Source organism: Acipenser ruthenus, chromosome 10, assembly GCF_902713425.1.
Source record: "Acipenser ruthenus chromosome 10, fAciRut3.2 maternal haplotype, whole genome shotgun sequence".
NCBI classification, from domain to species: domain Eukaryota; kingdom Metazoa; phylum Chordata; class Actinopteri; order Acipenseriformes; family Acipenseridae; genus Acipenser; species Acipenser ruthenus.
Genome location: NC_081198.1, coordinates 22,429,564 through 22,444,632, shown reverse-complemented (window position 1 = coordinate 22,444,632; position 15,069 = coordinate 22,429,564). Strand labels below are relative to the sequence as shown.

Sequence of the window (15,069 nt, the reverse complement as noted above, 5' to 3'; positions counted from 1 at the left end):
TCTCTAACGTTGGTCAAAGTCAGATCTGGATCTCTCCTGTGAGCATTTTGTCTACCCCTGCTGGAGGGAGAGTGCCAGTGTTGATGCAAGTTTTCCCGCCGTTTTACTTCTTTTTTTTTTCTTTCTCTCTTTCTTTCTTTCTCTCTTTCTTTCTCTCTTTCTCTCTTTCTTTCTCTCTTTCTTTCTTGCTGTCTTTCTTTCTTTTATTCACATGTGGTGATGATGTAGACAGCAGCAGGTTGTTTCCTGGGAGCATGCAGCTAACCAGACAAGTGTGGTGGAACATGTCCCTATGCCAGGTCCTTCTTAGCCAGCCATATACTCTGGCTTCTCTTCAGTTCGAATAAATCTTTCTAAGACTAAGGCTTAGAGGGTAGTGGCATTGCCTGCTCCCTCCGAGGGTCTGTGAGAGGTTTGTTCGGGTGAGGAGGAACAGAATTTTTTTTATTTTTGACTGGCTTTCTTCAGCTCGGCAACTTTTTGGAAGACTAATGCTCAGTCTGGTTTTGGCTTGCCCAATCCAGGCCGAGGGTCTTTCAAGATTTTGTTGACTGTTGAGAGCAGTTTTTTCTTTTTCAGGCGGTTCCCGTTTTTTTCTTTTTCAGGCGGTTCCGGCTTTTCCAGACGTTCCTGGAGTTAGAGAGAAGGAGGACCTACCATCCAGACGACCTTTGAGGACCCTTTGATGACCTAGACGACCTCATCCCCAGCCCTTGATTGTAATCGAGATCCAGACCGAGAGAGCAGCAGGCGCCCAGCAGAGGGCGCCATCTGGGAGGAGCAGAGGGCGGCCCCGGACCCCGAGGAGGCGTCACAGCCACGATTCTTCCTACGTGGTCTCGGTGCCAAGCAGCGCCCCCTACTCCGCCAGGGAAGGACACCGTTCACCTGGGGAGGGGGTCCCTCTTGCGAGGCGACCATCTCCTCAGGGACTAAAGTAATAGTTCCTTCAACTGCCCAGATTTGCTGCTTACGTTGTCTCTTTTCCGTAGAGAGAGACAACCCGGACGTCCAGAGGCTTCTCCCACCCCAATCGGAGGAGCCAGCTGAAGGATGGCGTTCCGGCCAACCCAGGAAACCAGGAGGCACAATGCGGTGCGTTTCACAAGAAACAAGCAAGATGAAACGGAACCAGGACTGACGAGACTGGAGTTCAGCCGGACCATTCTTCAGAGGGGTATGGGTTTTTCCCCTTCTGACTTGAATTGTTTGGTGAAATTGCCAGGGCTTAAGGAAGTGTTTGAGGTCAGTTTTAGGAACCCCCAAAAGTTACAAGAAATGTGGTCCTTTTGGGGGGAGAATAAATATCTCGCTCCATACAAAGAATTTTGTGTGGATGCACTGACAGACAGAGAAATGAAAGTTGTTACTGTCCAATTTTTCAATGAGGCTGTTAGCGACTATGATATTACAACATGGCTTAACCGCTATGGGAGGGTGTCATCAGAAGGGAGGAAAATTACAGATGAAGATGGGGTTTGGACAGGAGCCAGAAAGTGGCTGGTACGCCTTAATGTTGATCCATCGGGCATTGGAGGCGTCCGCCACATTCCAAACTCCATAGTGTTAGGGCCCAACAGAGGGCTGGTATTCTATAATGGGATGCCAAAACTCTGCAGGAAATGTGGGGAATTAGGACACCTGACGGCCGCGTGTACTGTAGTCAAGTGCAGGAACTGCGGCGCCCCCCACGAGACCAGCCACTGCAGAGAAGAGAGGCAGTGCAATTTGTGTGGAAAGAAGGGGCACCTGTTTAAGGACTGCCCCTCTTCCTATGCCAACATGGCCAGAGCCAGCAAGGCAAACATGAACAAGCCTAGGCCTGAGCAGGAAGAGGGAGCAAGTAACAAAGATCAGTCCACATCACCACCAACAGTATCCAAGACCCAGACTCCAGCACCACCATCATCACCAGCACCCCCTCACCCCCCCGCCCCCGAGACATGTCCCGTTTTACGAGGACCCCTTCCCCCAGCCCAGAGAGAGAGTACAACAGCCACTCCACTAGCTCCTCCAGTAGCTCCTCTGATGCAGAACACGAGTCAGGGAGGGAGCCCGGACCCAGCAGCGGCCCCCCCCTGAGTAGGGCCCTCTCAGCGCCAGCACTCCCCCTCGGCTCTCGTTATGACGCCATAAGGATTGAGTCCGTGGGGGAGGAAAGCAAAAGCGACAGTGAAAGTGAGAGTGAGAAGGAGGGGAAGGGAGTGAAGAACCAGCAGAGGGTGGGGAAAAGAAAGGGTAGAGACGAGGGGGGGAAAAGAAAGAAGATCAAGATCAAAGACAGCAAGTTGCAGGTGGCCCCCATAGATCCAAAACCAGCTAATGTCCACACAAAGTCCCCAGTCTTGCCCTCGCAGGCAGAGACGGAGGCGAGTGGGACGGCTACACTGCCGCCTAGTGGGCAGGTAGCAGCCAGCCAGGGCATCCCCAGCCAGCCTTCCCAGTCGTTGGCACAAACCCTAGCACACCTCGCAGAAGAGGTGTTCACTAATGCACCGAGGGAGAGGTCGGGGTCAACACCTTCCCTGACCAGCAGTACCTCTGTAGCAATGACCCTCTTCAAGCGAAGGGCCTCCCTTCAAAGCATCCTTGACCCCCTCCCTTGTATGGGCAAAACCAGGGGCCCCCTAGAGGTCCTCCTAGATACAGCACTGGAGGACATGGGAATACCCCTGGACGCGGTAAGCCAGAAGTCTGCTAACAGCTCCAATTCAACAGACGGTAACAGCCAAAGAATGCTGTCTGTCATAACCCCCCCCCAGGACAAAGCTGACCCACACGTTCCGAGGGGCCCTGAGCAAGTTCCACCAGACTTACCTTGTGGGGAGTTGAATAGCCCCAACAACTCCACGTACTGTGCATATAAAGACGGTGCCTTCTTGGACGAGGCAGCAGTGAGTACCTTCTCAGGGGTGATGGGAGTTGCAAATAAGCCCAAGCCCCCTCGAAGCAAGCGTAGAGCTAAGAGTAGGAAGAGTGTCCCGACCTCCCAATCATAGTCGCTATGGGGTGGACGCAGCGACTCCTTTTCTTGTTAGCTACCCTGATGGCCCTGATATGTGTGTCTGTTAATGTCAGGAGCATCAGGGAGACACAAAAAAGATTTGATGTACTAAACTATCTAGCTAACTTGAAAGCAGATCTCATCTTTCTGCAGGAGTGTGGTATTTCGTCGAGCCCTGATTATAGGGACCTGAAGGAGAGTTGGACCCTGGGGGACTCCTTCTGGTCGGGCTCCAACATAGCCAGAGCCGACGGAGTAGGTATCCTGTTTAAAAACCCATTTATTACCTCCCGCAGCAGCAGGGAGGTAGAACCTGGTAGAATTCTGAGCGTGGATGTGACATACAACAACACTCCCCTCAGACTGGTCAATGTCTACGCACCCACTAACCAAAACGAAAGAGTTCAATTTTTTCCACAGCTGCGTCCACTCCTGCTGGGGAACGTACCCGTCATCGTGTCAGGTGACTTCAATTGTGCTCTGAGGGACGTAGACCGGAGCAGGCCACGCAACGACCGCTCTAGTAGAGTTTTGTCCTCCGTAATATCTGATTTCTCCCTGTGTGATGCAGGTAAGGACCTGGTGCCTCCCTTTACCTGGGTGAGCTCATCTGGGACCTCCTTCTCCCGTATAGATCTCGTCCTGCATACCAGCTCCCTTACAAAGACGGCAGTAGACACCCAGGCCGTCTTCTTCTCTGACCATAGGCTCCTGCAGGTAACATTGCAGGTCCCTCAGACATCCCAGATGGGGTCAGGGGTTTGGAAATTAAACACCTCCTTACTCGATGACCCCTCCATAGCTGCAGCCTATAAGAGCAGGCTTGTTGAGTGGACCACTTTGCGTGACCTATTCAACTCCCCTATAGAGTGGTGGGAGATGGTCAAAATCAGAACTAAGGGTTATTTCATAGCAGCAGGCAAGAGGAAAGCAAAAGAAAGGAGGGCCAAATATAAACACCTGAATGCTGCCCTCCAGCATCTGAGCCTGCTTCAGCTTCGGGGGTTCCCTGTAAGCGACGAGATAGCCCAGACCAAGCTAGATCTTTCAGTGCTTTGTAGGGAGGAACAACGAAAGGTCATGCACAATGCAAAAGTGCAAAAAATGGAGGAAGACGAAAAGTGTACTCGCTTCTTCTTCCAGAAAACGAGGGAGAAGCTTCACTTGATGTCCTCCATGCTCGACAGCAGGGGGAGGATAGTAGAGGATAGTGAGGGAGTGAAAAAAGTGGTAGAGAACTTCTATAGGGACCTATATAACATCAAAGCTACAGATGACACCCTGATAGAGTGGTTCCTGAGCCAGTTGGAGCCTGACTCAGTGCGGGACGACGAGGAGGAGGAGAAGGACCCAGAACTCACGCTGGAGGAGCTCACCCAGGCGGTTAAGACCATGAACACCGGTAAGACGCCAGGTCCAGATGGCATCCCGGGTGAGTATTACCATCTTTTTTGGGACATGCTAAAAGTCCATTTAGCGGAGGTCTACAGAGCGGTCTACAGGGAGAAGCGGTTGGGCCCTTCTATGCGGGAGAGTGTAATTACTCTCCTTCATAAGAAAGGGGAAGTTAAAGATCTACGGAATTGGCGCCCAATCAGCCTCCTTTGCGTGGATTACAAGATACTAGCCAAAGCTCTGATGCTCCGGCTACAAGTACACCTCCCTTTGGTCATTGGCCCCGACCAGGCTTGTGGCGTCCCAGGGAGGTCCATCACGGATATTTTAATGTTAACAAGGGACATTCTGGCTTATTCTAGAGAACGGAACCATCCCCTCTGCCTGTTCAACCTTGACCAGGAGAAGGCGTTCGATAGGGTAAGCCATGAATATATGTACAAAGTGATGGACCAGATGAAATTCGCTCCTGGACTTAGGGAGTGGGTTAAAACCATCTATACAAACATTAGTACCCGAGTCTTGGTGAACAGGCACCTGACTGGTAAAATATCTATCCAGTCAGGGGTCAGACAGGGTTGCCCACTATCCCCACTGCTATATGTCGTGTGCATTGAACCCCTCCTGCAGGCAATTCGTAGGGATACCAATATAACTGGTTTCCAGCTGCCTGGATCCAACGGGGTCCAGGTCAAAACAACAGCATATATGGACGATGTGTCACTCATTTGCACCAACACATCGTCGGTATCTCGGATTAGTAATATCCTTGAGAAGTACTGCACGGCGACCGGGGCAGTGATTAATAAGTCCAAGAGCGAAGTCTACGTGTCTAAAAATTGGCAGGTAGATAGGGAACTGTCGGACATGTACCCTGTCAAAAAGGACAAAATCAAGATTCTGGGCCTCATTTTCGAGAACAATAGCTCGGGGGCCCAGAGCTGGACGGCGGCCATTAACCAGGTCCGTAAAAAGATTGGCGGATGGAGCACAAGATCCTTAACAATGACGGGTAGAGTATTAATAACCAAGTCTATACTGTTCCCCATCCTCTCTTATGTAGGAAAAATCTTTCCCCCAGACAGGACCACCAAAAAAGTGGTGGACCGCATTATCCACCGCTTTATCTGGGGCAGCAAGATGGAGAGGGTAAAACGAGCCACCCTGAGTAAAGCCGACAAGAAGGGAGGTAAGGGGGTCCCGGACGTTGTGCAGCTCACCCGAGTGCAGGGGCTCACGCAAACTATCAAGAACATCCAGGCCCTGGACAGGAAGGTATGTTACATGAATCGTTTCTATTTTGCCACCTGTCTCAGGGCCTTGGGCCTCTGCACTATTGATAACACCGTGCCATACTCCTGGGACCCCCCATTGTATTATAGAACCTTAAGGGACACTATATATAAATTGGGCTTAGATAAAGCAAAATTGGCCTCCTGGGAATACAAGGCTGTAACTAAATATCTTGCCGGTTCCCAGGAAATTGAAAAAGTAGCTACTTTCTCCCTCACCCAAAGCCAAAAAATCTGGGAGAATGTGTCTCACAGCTGCCTCAGTAATGTCCAGAAGGATATAGCATGGAACACCGTCCACAGTGCACTCCCCACTCGAGCGTTCATGTTCAGGAGGGGACTAGCCCAAGTAGAAACATGCCCCTATGCAAAGTGCCGCAAGAGAGAAACACCAGCCCATATCTTCTGGGAGTGTGATGTGGCTGGCAGTGTCTGGCTCTCTGTCTCTGTCTTCCTAAACAGGTTTGCTGACACGGCCAAGATGACCGCTGAGACTGTGCTCTATGGGCCTGCGGGAGGAATCACTACCAGCACAGCTAAGTGCGTTTGGCGTGTCATCAATGTTGTCAAGCAGATCCTGTGGGAAGGCCGTAACGTCTGTGTCTATCACAAGCAGGAGCTAGACACTATCACCACGACCAGAAGGGCACAAACTCTTATCAAGGACTTTGTAATTCTGGACATCCGGACCCTCGGGAAGGACAAGGCCTGCGCGGAGTGGAGGATCGCCGGACTTCAGGACGTGAAGATGGAATAAAGGAAAAAACTGGAACCGCTAGCTCATAGGAGCGGGACTACGGGGCACCGCTAAGCCTTTTATTTATTTTGTCATGCCAGCATTCCGCCCTTTTTAGCTGGCATGACCGTTTTTCAACGGTGCCCTGGTTTTATGTAGTCTTTTTGTTTCAGTTTTATGGACTTTTATTTGATTTACGTTGAATGTTTTATTTGATTTTGTTTTGTTTTGTTTTATGTATCTTTAAGATTTTTAATGTAAACTATTAAAAGTTACATTTTAAGTGTTTTAAAATTTTAGAATTTTAACGCACTGTTTTACACACTGTCCCTTTTCCCCTGTCCCTGTTTTAGTAATATAGTTTTATGTTCACTTTTGAACCTTTTTAGAGAGCACTCCCCGGCCCTCACAAGCACTGTTTTTTTATAGATGGTTCTTTTTTTCCAGTCACTTTTAAAACAGCACAGGTTTTTTTCATGTTGATTTTAATCTGTGTCTGTTTTAACCATGTACAAAGCACAATTGTCTTGGTGTTTTTAAATGTATTTTAAATGCTTTTAAAACAAAATGTATGTCTGTATGTATGAATGTCATCTTTAAAAGAAATGTAAAATGAATGAAAAAACGAATGGGTGTAAATGTAAAAAAATGTAAAATCTCAATAAAAGAGTATTAATATCTGATACGTCCGCTATCAGGGGACCATATATTAAATTGATTTTTGGAATCGGGAGATGGAACAGGGGCTTGCTCCGTCCACTCCACGCATCGGCCCGGTATTGCAGTACCTCCGGGAACGGTGCACACCTTTCTCTAACGTTGGTCAAAGTCAGATCTGGATCTCTCCTGTGAGCATTTTGTCTACCCCTGCTGGAGGGAGAGTGCCAGTGTTGATGCAAGTTTTCCCGCCGTTTTACTTCTTTTTTTTTCTTTCTCTCTTTCTTTCTTTCTCTCTTTCTTTCTCTCTTTCTCTCTTTCTTTCTCTCTTTCTTTCTTGCTGTCTTTCTTTCTTTTATTCACATGTGGTGATGATGTAGACAGCAGCAGGTTGTTTCCTGGGAGCATGCAGCTAACCAGACAAGTGTGGTGGAACATGTCCCTATGCCAGGACCTTCTTAGCAAGCCAGCCAGCCAGCGAGGCACAGTTGTAGTTACCCAAGGCACCTTGCACAGCATAGCAGCTTGGCATGACTATTTGTAAGACGCACTCCGCCAGTTTATGTTTTGTTTTTGGTGTTATGTGTGTGTTTTTGCTTTGTTTTGTTTTCTCCTGCTTAAATTGCACATTTCCCCTCTGGAAGCAGCAGCCCGTTTTTTTGGGGTCTGCTTGTGCTTGAAATTTTGCACCCACCTTTGAATCCCCCTGTGCCGTACGGGCAAGGGCCAAGTCGCCATCGCTTCTCGGCCTTTTGGCTAAGATCAAGTGTAGTATCTGTTCTTATCAGTTTAATATCTGATACGTCCCCTATCAGGGGACCATATATTAAATTGATTTTTGGAATCGGGAGATGGAACAGGGGCTTGCTCCGTCCACTCCACGCATCGGCCCGGTATTGCAGTACCTCCGGGAACGGTGCACACCTTTCTCTAACGTTGGTCAAAGTCAGATCTGGATCTCTCCTGTGAGCATTTTGTCTACCCCTGCTGGAGGGAGAGTGCCAGTGTTGATGCAAGTTTTCCTGCCGTTTTACTTCTTTTTTTTCTTTCTCTCTTTCTTTCTTTCTTTTTCTTTCTCTCTTTCTTTCTTGCTGTCTTTCTTTCTTTTATTCACATGTGGTGATGATGTAGACAGCAGCAGTTTGTTTCCTGGGAGCATGCAGCTAACCAGACAAGTGTGGTGGAACATGTCCCTATGCCAGGTCCTTCTTAGCCAGCCATATACTCTGGCTTCTCTTCAGTTCGAATAAATCTTTCTAAGACTAAGGTTTAGAGGGTAGTGGCATTGCCCGCTCCCTCCGAGGGTCTGTGAGAGGTTTGTTCGGGTGAGGAGGAACAGAATTTTTTTTATTTTTGACTGGCTTTCTTCAGCTCGGCAACTTTTTGGAAGACTAATGCTCAGTCTGGTTTTGGCTTGCCCAATCCAGGCCGAGGGTCTTTCAAGATTTTGTTGACTGTTGAGAGCAGTTTTTTCTTTTTCAGGCGGTTCCCGTTTTTTTCTTTTTCAGGCGGTTCCGGCTTTTCCAGACGTTCCTGGAGTTAGAGAGAAGGAGGACCTACCATCCAGATGACCTTTGAGGACCCTTTGATGACCTAGACGACCTCATCCCCAGCCCTTGATTGTAATCGAGATCCAGACCGAGAGAGCAGCAGGCGCCCAGCAGAGGGCGCCATCTGGGAGGAGCAGAGGGCGGCCCCGGACCCCGAGGAGGCGTCACAGCCACGATTCTTCCTACGTGGTCTCGGTGCCAAGCAGCGCCCCCTACTCCGCCAGGGAAGGACACCGTTCACCTGGGGAGGGGGTCCCTCTTGCGAGGCGACCATCTCCTCAGGGACTAAAGTAATAGTTCCTTCAACTGCCCAGATTTGCTGCTTACGTTGTCTCTTTTCCGTAGAGAGAGACAACCCGGACGTCCAGAGGCTTCTCCCACCCCAATCGGAGGAGCCAGCTGAAGGATGGCGTTCCGGCCAACCCAGGAAACCAGGAGGCACAATGCGGTGCGCTTCACAAGAAACAAGCAAGATGAAACGGAACCAGGACTGACGAGACTGGAGTTCAGCCGGACCATTCTTCAGAGGGGTATGGGTTTTTCCCCTTCTGACTTGAATTGTTTGGTGAAATTGCCAGGGCTTAAGGAAGTGTTTGAGGTCAGTTTTAGGAACCCCCAAAAGTTACAAGAAATGTGGTCCTTTTGGGGGGAGAATAAATATCTCGCTCCATACAAAGAATTTTGTGTGGATGCACTGACAGACAGAGAAATGAAAGTTGTTACTGTCCAATTTTTCAATGAGGCTGTTAGCGACTATGATATTACAACATGGCTTAACCGCTATGGGAGGGTGTCATCAGAAGGGAGGAAAATTACAGATGAAGATGGGGTTTGGACAGGAGCCAGAAAGTGGCTGGTACGCCTTAATGTTGATCCATCGGGCATTGGAGGCGTCCGCCACATTCCAAACTCCATAGTGTTAGGGCCCAACAGAGGGCTGGTATTCTATAATGGGATGCCAAAACTCTGCAGGAAATGTGGGGAATTAGGACACCTGGCGGCCGCGTGTACTGTAGTCAAGTGCAGGAACTGCGGCGCCCCCCACGAGACCAGCCACTGCAGAGAAGAGAGGCAGTGCAATTTGTGTGGAAAGAAGGGGCACCTGTTTAAGGACTGCCCCTCTTCCTATGCCAACATGGCCAGAGCCAGCAAGGCAAACATGAACAAGCCTAGGCCTGAGCAGGAAGAGGGAGCAAGTAACAAAGATCAGTCCACATCACCACCAACAGTATCCAAGACCCAGACTCCAGCACCACCATCATCACCAGCACCCCCTCACCCCCCCGCCCTCGAGACATGTCCCGTTTTACGAGGACCCCTTCCCCCAGCCCAGAGAGAGAGTACAACAGCCACTCCACTAGCTCCTCCAGTAGCTCCTCTGATGCAGAACACGAGTCAGGGAGGGAGCCCGGACCCAGCAGCGGCCCCCCCCTGAGTAGGGCCCTCTCAGCGCCAGCACTCCCCCTCGGCTCTCGTTATGACGCCATAAGGATTGAGTCCGTGGGGGAGGAAAGCAAAAGCGACAGTGAAAGTGAGAGTGAGAAGGAGGGGAAGGGAGTGAAGAACCAGCAGAGGGTGGGGAAAAGAAAGGGTAGAGACGAGGGGGGGAAAAGAAAGAAGATCAGGATCAAAGACAGCAAGTTGCAGGTGGCCCCCATAGATCCAAAACCAGCTAATGTCCACACAAAGTCCCCAGTCTTGCCCTCGCAGGCAGAGACGGAGGTGAGTGGGACGGCTACACTGCCGCCTAGTGGGCAGGTAGCAGCCAGCCAGGGCATCCCCAGCCAGCCTTCCCAGTCGTTGGCACAAACCCTAGCACACCTCGCAGAAGAGGTGTTCACTAATGCACCGAGGGAGAGGTCGGGGTCAACACCTTCCCTGACCAGCAGTACCTCTGTAGCAATGACCCTCTTCAAGCGAAGGGCCTCCCTTCAAAGCATCCTTGACCCCCTCCCTTGTATGGGCAAAACCAGGGGCTCCCTAGAGGTCCTCCTAGATACAGCACTGGAGGACATGGGAATACCCCTGGACGCGGTAAGCCAGAAGTCTGCTAACAGCTCCAATTCAACAGACGGTAACAGCCAAAGAATGCTGTCTGTCATAACCCCCCCCCAGGACAAAGCTGACCCACACGTTCCGAGGGGCCCTGAGCAAGTTCCACCAGACTTACCTTGTGGGGAGTTGAATAGCCCCAACAACTCCACGTACTGTGCATATAAAGACGGTGCCTTCTTGGACGAGGCAGCAGTGAGTACCTTCTCAGGGGTGATGGGAGTTGCAAATAAGCCCAAGCTCCCTCGAAGCAAGCGTAGAGCTAAGAGTAGGAAGAGTGTCCCGACCTCCCAATCATAGTCGCTATGGGGTGGACGCAGCGACTCCTTTTCTTGTTAGCTACCCTGATGGCCCTGATATGTGTGTCTGTTAATGTCAGGAGCATCAGGGAGACACAAAAAAGATTTGATGTACTAAACTATCTAGCTAACTTGAAAGCAGATCTCATCTTTCTGCAGGAGTGTGGTATTTCGTCGAGCCCTGATTATAGGGACCTGAAGGAGAGTTGGACCCTAGGGGACTCCTTCTGGTCGGGCTCCAACATAGCCAGAGCCAACGGAGTAGGTATTCTGTTTAAAAACCCATTTATTACCTCCCGCAGCAGCAGGGAGGTAGAACCTGGTAGAATTCTGAGCGTGGATGTGACATACAACAACACTCCCCTCAGACTGGTCAATGTCTACGCACCCACTAACCAAAACGAAAGAGTTCAATTTTTTCCACAGCTGCGTCCACTCCTGCTGGGGAACGTACCCGTCATCGTGTCAGGTGACTTCAATTGTGCTCTGAGGGACGTAGACCGGAGCAGGCCACGCAACGACCGCTCTAGTAGAGTTTTGTCCTCCGTAATATCTGATTTCTCCCTGTGTGATGCAGGTAAGGACCTGGTGCCTCCCTTTACCTGGGTGAGCTCATCTGGGACCTCCTTCTCCCGTATAAATCTCGTCCTGCATACCAGCTCCCTTACGAAGACGGCAGTAGACACCCAGGCCGTCTTCTTCTCTGACCATAGGCTCCTGCAGGTAACATTGCAGGTCCCTCAGACCTCCCAGATGGGGTCAGGGGTTTGGAAATTAAACACCTCCTTACTCGATGACCCCTCCATAGCTGCAGCCTATAAGAGCAGGCTTGTTGAGTGGACCACTTTGCGTGACCTATTCAACTCCCCTATAGAGTGGTGGGAGATGGTCAAAATCAGAACTAAGGGTTATTTCATAGCAGCAGGCAAGAGGAAAGCAAAAGAAAGGAGGGCCAAATATAAACACCTGAATGCTGCCCTCCAGCATCTGAGCCTGCTTCAGCTTCGGGGGTTCCCTGTAAGCGACGAGATAGCCCAGACCAAGCTAGATCTTTCAGTGCTTTGTAGGGAGGAACAACGAAAGGTCATGCACAATGCAAAAGTGCAAAAAATGGAGGAAGACGAAAAGTGTACTCGCTTCTTCTTCCAGAAAACGAGGGAGAAGCGGCACTTGATGTCCTCCATGCTCGACAGCAGGGGGAGGATAGTAGAGGATAGTGAGGGAGTGAAAAAAGTGGTAGAGAACTTCTATAGGGACCTATATAACATCAAAGCTACAGATGACACCCTGATAGAGTGGTTCCTGAGCCAGTTGGAGCCTGACTCAGTGCGGGACGACGAGGAGGAGGAGAAGGACCCAGAACTCACGCTGGAGGAGCTCACCCAGGCGGTTAAGACCATGAACACCGGTAAGACGCCAGGTCCAGATGGCATCCCGGGTGAGTATTACCATCTTTTTTGGGACATGCTAAAAGTCCATTTAGCGGAGGTCTACAGAGCGGTCTACAGGGAGAAGCGGTTGGGCCGTTCTATGCGGGAGAGTGTAATTACTCTCCTTCATAAGAAAGGGGAAGTTAAAGATCTACGGAATTGGCGCCCAATCAGCCTCCTTTGCGTGGATTACAAGATACTAGCCAAAGCTCTGATGCTCCGGCTACAAGTACACCTCCCTTTGGTCATTGGCCCCGACCAGGCTTGTGGCGTCCCAGGGAGGTCCATCACGGATATTTTAATGTTAACAAGGGACATTCTGGCTTATTCTAGAGAACGGAACCATCCCCTCTGCCTGTTCAACCTTGACCAGGAGAAGGCGTTCGATAGGGTAAGCCATGAATATATGTACAAAGTGATGGACCAGATGAAATTCGCTCCTGGACTTAGGGAGTGGGTTAAAACCATCTATACAAACATTAGTACCCGAGTCTTGGTGAACAGGCACCTGACTGGTAAAATATCTATCCAGTCAGGGGTCAGACAGGGTTGCCCACTATCCCCACTGCTATATGTCGTGTGCATTGAACCCCTCCTGCAGGCAATTCGTAGGGATACCAATATAACTGGTTTCCAGCTGCCTGGATCCAACGGGGTCCAGGTCAAAACAACAGCATATATGGACGATGTGTCACTCATTTGCACCAACACATCGTCGGTATCTCGGATTAGTAATATCCTTGAGAAGTACTGCACGGCGACCGGGGCAGTGATTAATAAGTCCAAGAGCGAAGTCTACGTGTCTAAAAATTGGCAGGTAGATAGGGAACTGTCGGACATGTACCCTGTCAAAAAGGACAAAATCAAGATTCTGGGCCTCATTTTCGAGAACAATAGCTCGGGGGCCCAGAGCTGGACGGCGGCCATTAACCAGGTCCGTAAAAAGATTGGCGGATGGAGCACAAGATCCTTAACAATGACGGGTAGAGTATTAATAACCAAGTCTATACTGTTCCCCATCCTCTCTTATGTAGGAAAAATCTTTCCCCCAGACAGGACCACCAAAAAAGTGGTGGACCGCATTATCCACCGCTTTATCTGGGGCAGCAAGATGGAGAGGGTAAAACGAGCCACCCTGAGTAAAGCCGACAAGAAGGGAGGTAAGGGGGTCCCGGACGTTGTGCAGCTCACCCGAGTGCAGGGGCTCACGCAAACTATCAAGAACATCCAGGCCCTGGACAGGAAGGTATGTTACATGAATCGTTTCTATTTTGCCACCTGTCTCAGGGCCTTGGGCCTCTGCACTATTGATAACACCGTGCCATACTCCTGGGACCCCCCATTGTATTATAGAACCTTAAGGGACACTATATATAAATTGGGCTTAGATAAAGCAAAATTGGCCTCCTGGGAATACAAGGCTGTAACTAAATATCTTGCCGGTTCCCAGGAAATTGAAAAAGTAGCTACTTTCTCCCTCACCCAAAGCCAAAAAATCTGGGAGAATGTGTCTCACAGCTGCCTCAGTAATGTCCAGAAGGATATAGCATGGAACACCGTCCACAGTGCACTCCCCACTCGAGCGTTCATGTTCAGGAGGGGACTAGCCCAAGTAGAAACATGCCCCTATGCAAAGTGCCGCAAGAGAGAAACACCAGCCCATATCTTCTGGGAGTGTGATGTGGCTGGCAGTGTCTGGCTCTCTGTCTCTGTCTTCCTAAACAGGTTTGCTGACACGGCCAAGATGACCGCTGAGACTGTGCTCTATGGGCCTGCGGGAGGAATCACTACCAGCACAGCTAAGTGCGTTTGGCGTGTCATCAATGTTGTCAAGCAGATCCTGTGGGAAGGCCGTAACGTCTGTGTCTATCACAAGCAGGAGCTAGACACTATCACCACGACCAGAAGGGCACAAACTCTTATCAAGGACTTTGTAATTCTGGACATCCGGACCCTCGGGAAGGACAAGGCCTGCGCGGAGTGGAGGATCGCCGGACTTCAGGACGTGAAGATGGAATAAAGGAAAAAACTGGAACCGCTAGCTCATAGGAGCGGGACTACGGGGCACCGCTAAGCCCTTTATTTATTTTGTCATGCCAGCATTCCGCCCTTTTTAGCTGGCATGACCGTTTTTCAACGGTGCCCTGGTTTTATGTAGTCTTTTTGTTTCAGTTTTATGGACTTTTATTTGATTTACGTTGAATGTTTTATTTGATTTTGTTTTGTTTTGTTTTATGTATCTTTAAGATTTTTAATGTAAACTATTAAAAGTTACATTTTAAGTGTTTTAAAATTTTAGAATTTTAACGCACTGTTTTACACACTGTCCCTTTTCCCCTGTCCCTGTTTTAGTAATATAGTTTTATGTTCACTTTTGAACCTTTTTAGAGAGCACTCCCCGGCCCTCACAAGCACTGTTTTTTTATAGATGGTTCTTTTTTTCCAGTCACTTTTAAAACAGCACAGGTTTTTTTCATGTTGATTTTAATCTGTGTCTGTTTTAACCATGTACAAAGCACAATTGTCTTGGTGTTTTTAAATGTATTTTAAATGCTTTTAAAACAAAATGTATGTCTGTATGTATGAATGTCATCTTTAAAAGAAATGTAAAATGAATGAAAAAACGAATGGGTGTAAATGTAAAAAAATGTAAA

General features: G+C 49.4%; 1 non-coding gene and 1 pseudogene across 1 annotated transcript; both read left to right on the top strand.

Annotated features, from left to right (window-relative positions):
* The first annotated feature begins 7,082 nt into the window (after positions 1-7,082).
* Positions 7,083-7,237, top strand: LOC131738796 (U2 spliceosomal RNA; annotated as a pseudogene).
* Positions 7,238-7,820: 583 nt separating this feature from the next.
* LOC131739069 (U2 spliceosomal RNA) lies at positions 7,821-8,011 on the top strand. Its single transcript, XR_009330236.1, has one exon. It is a non-coding gene; the product is annotated as a U2 spliceosomal RNA (small nuclear RNA).
* The last annotated feature ends 7,058 nt before the right edge of the window (positions 8,012-15,069 follow it).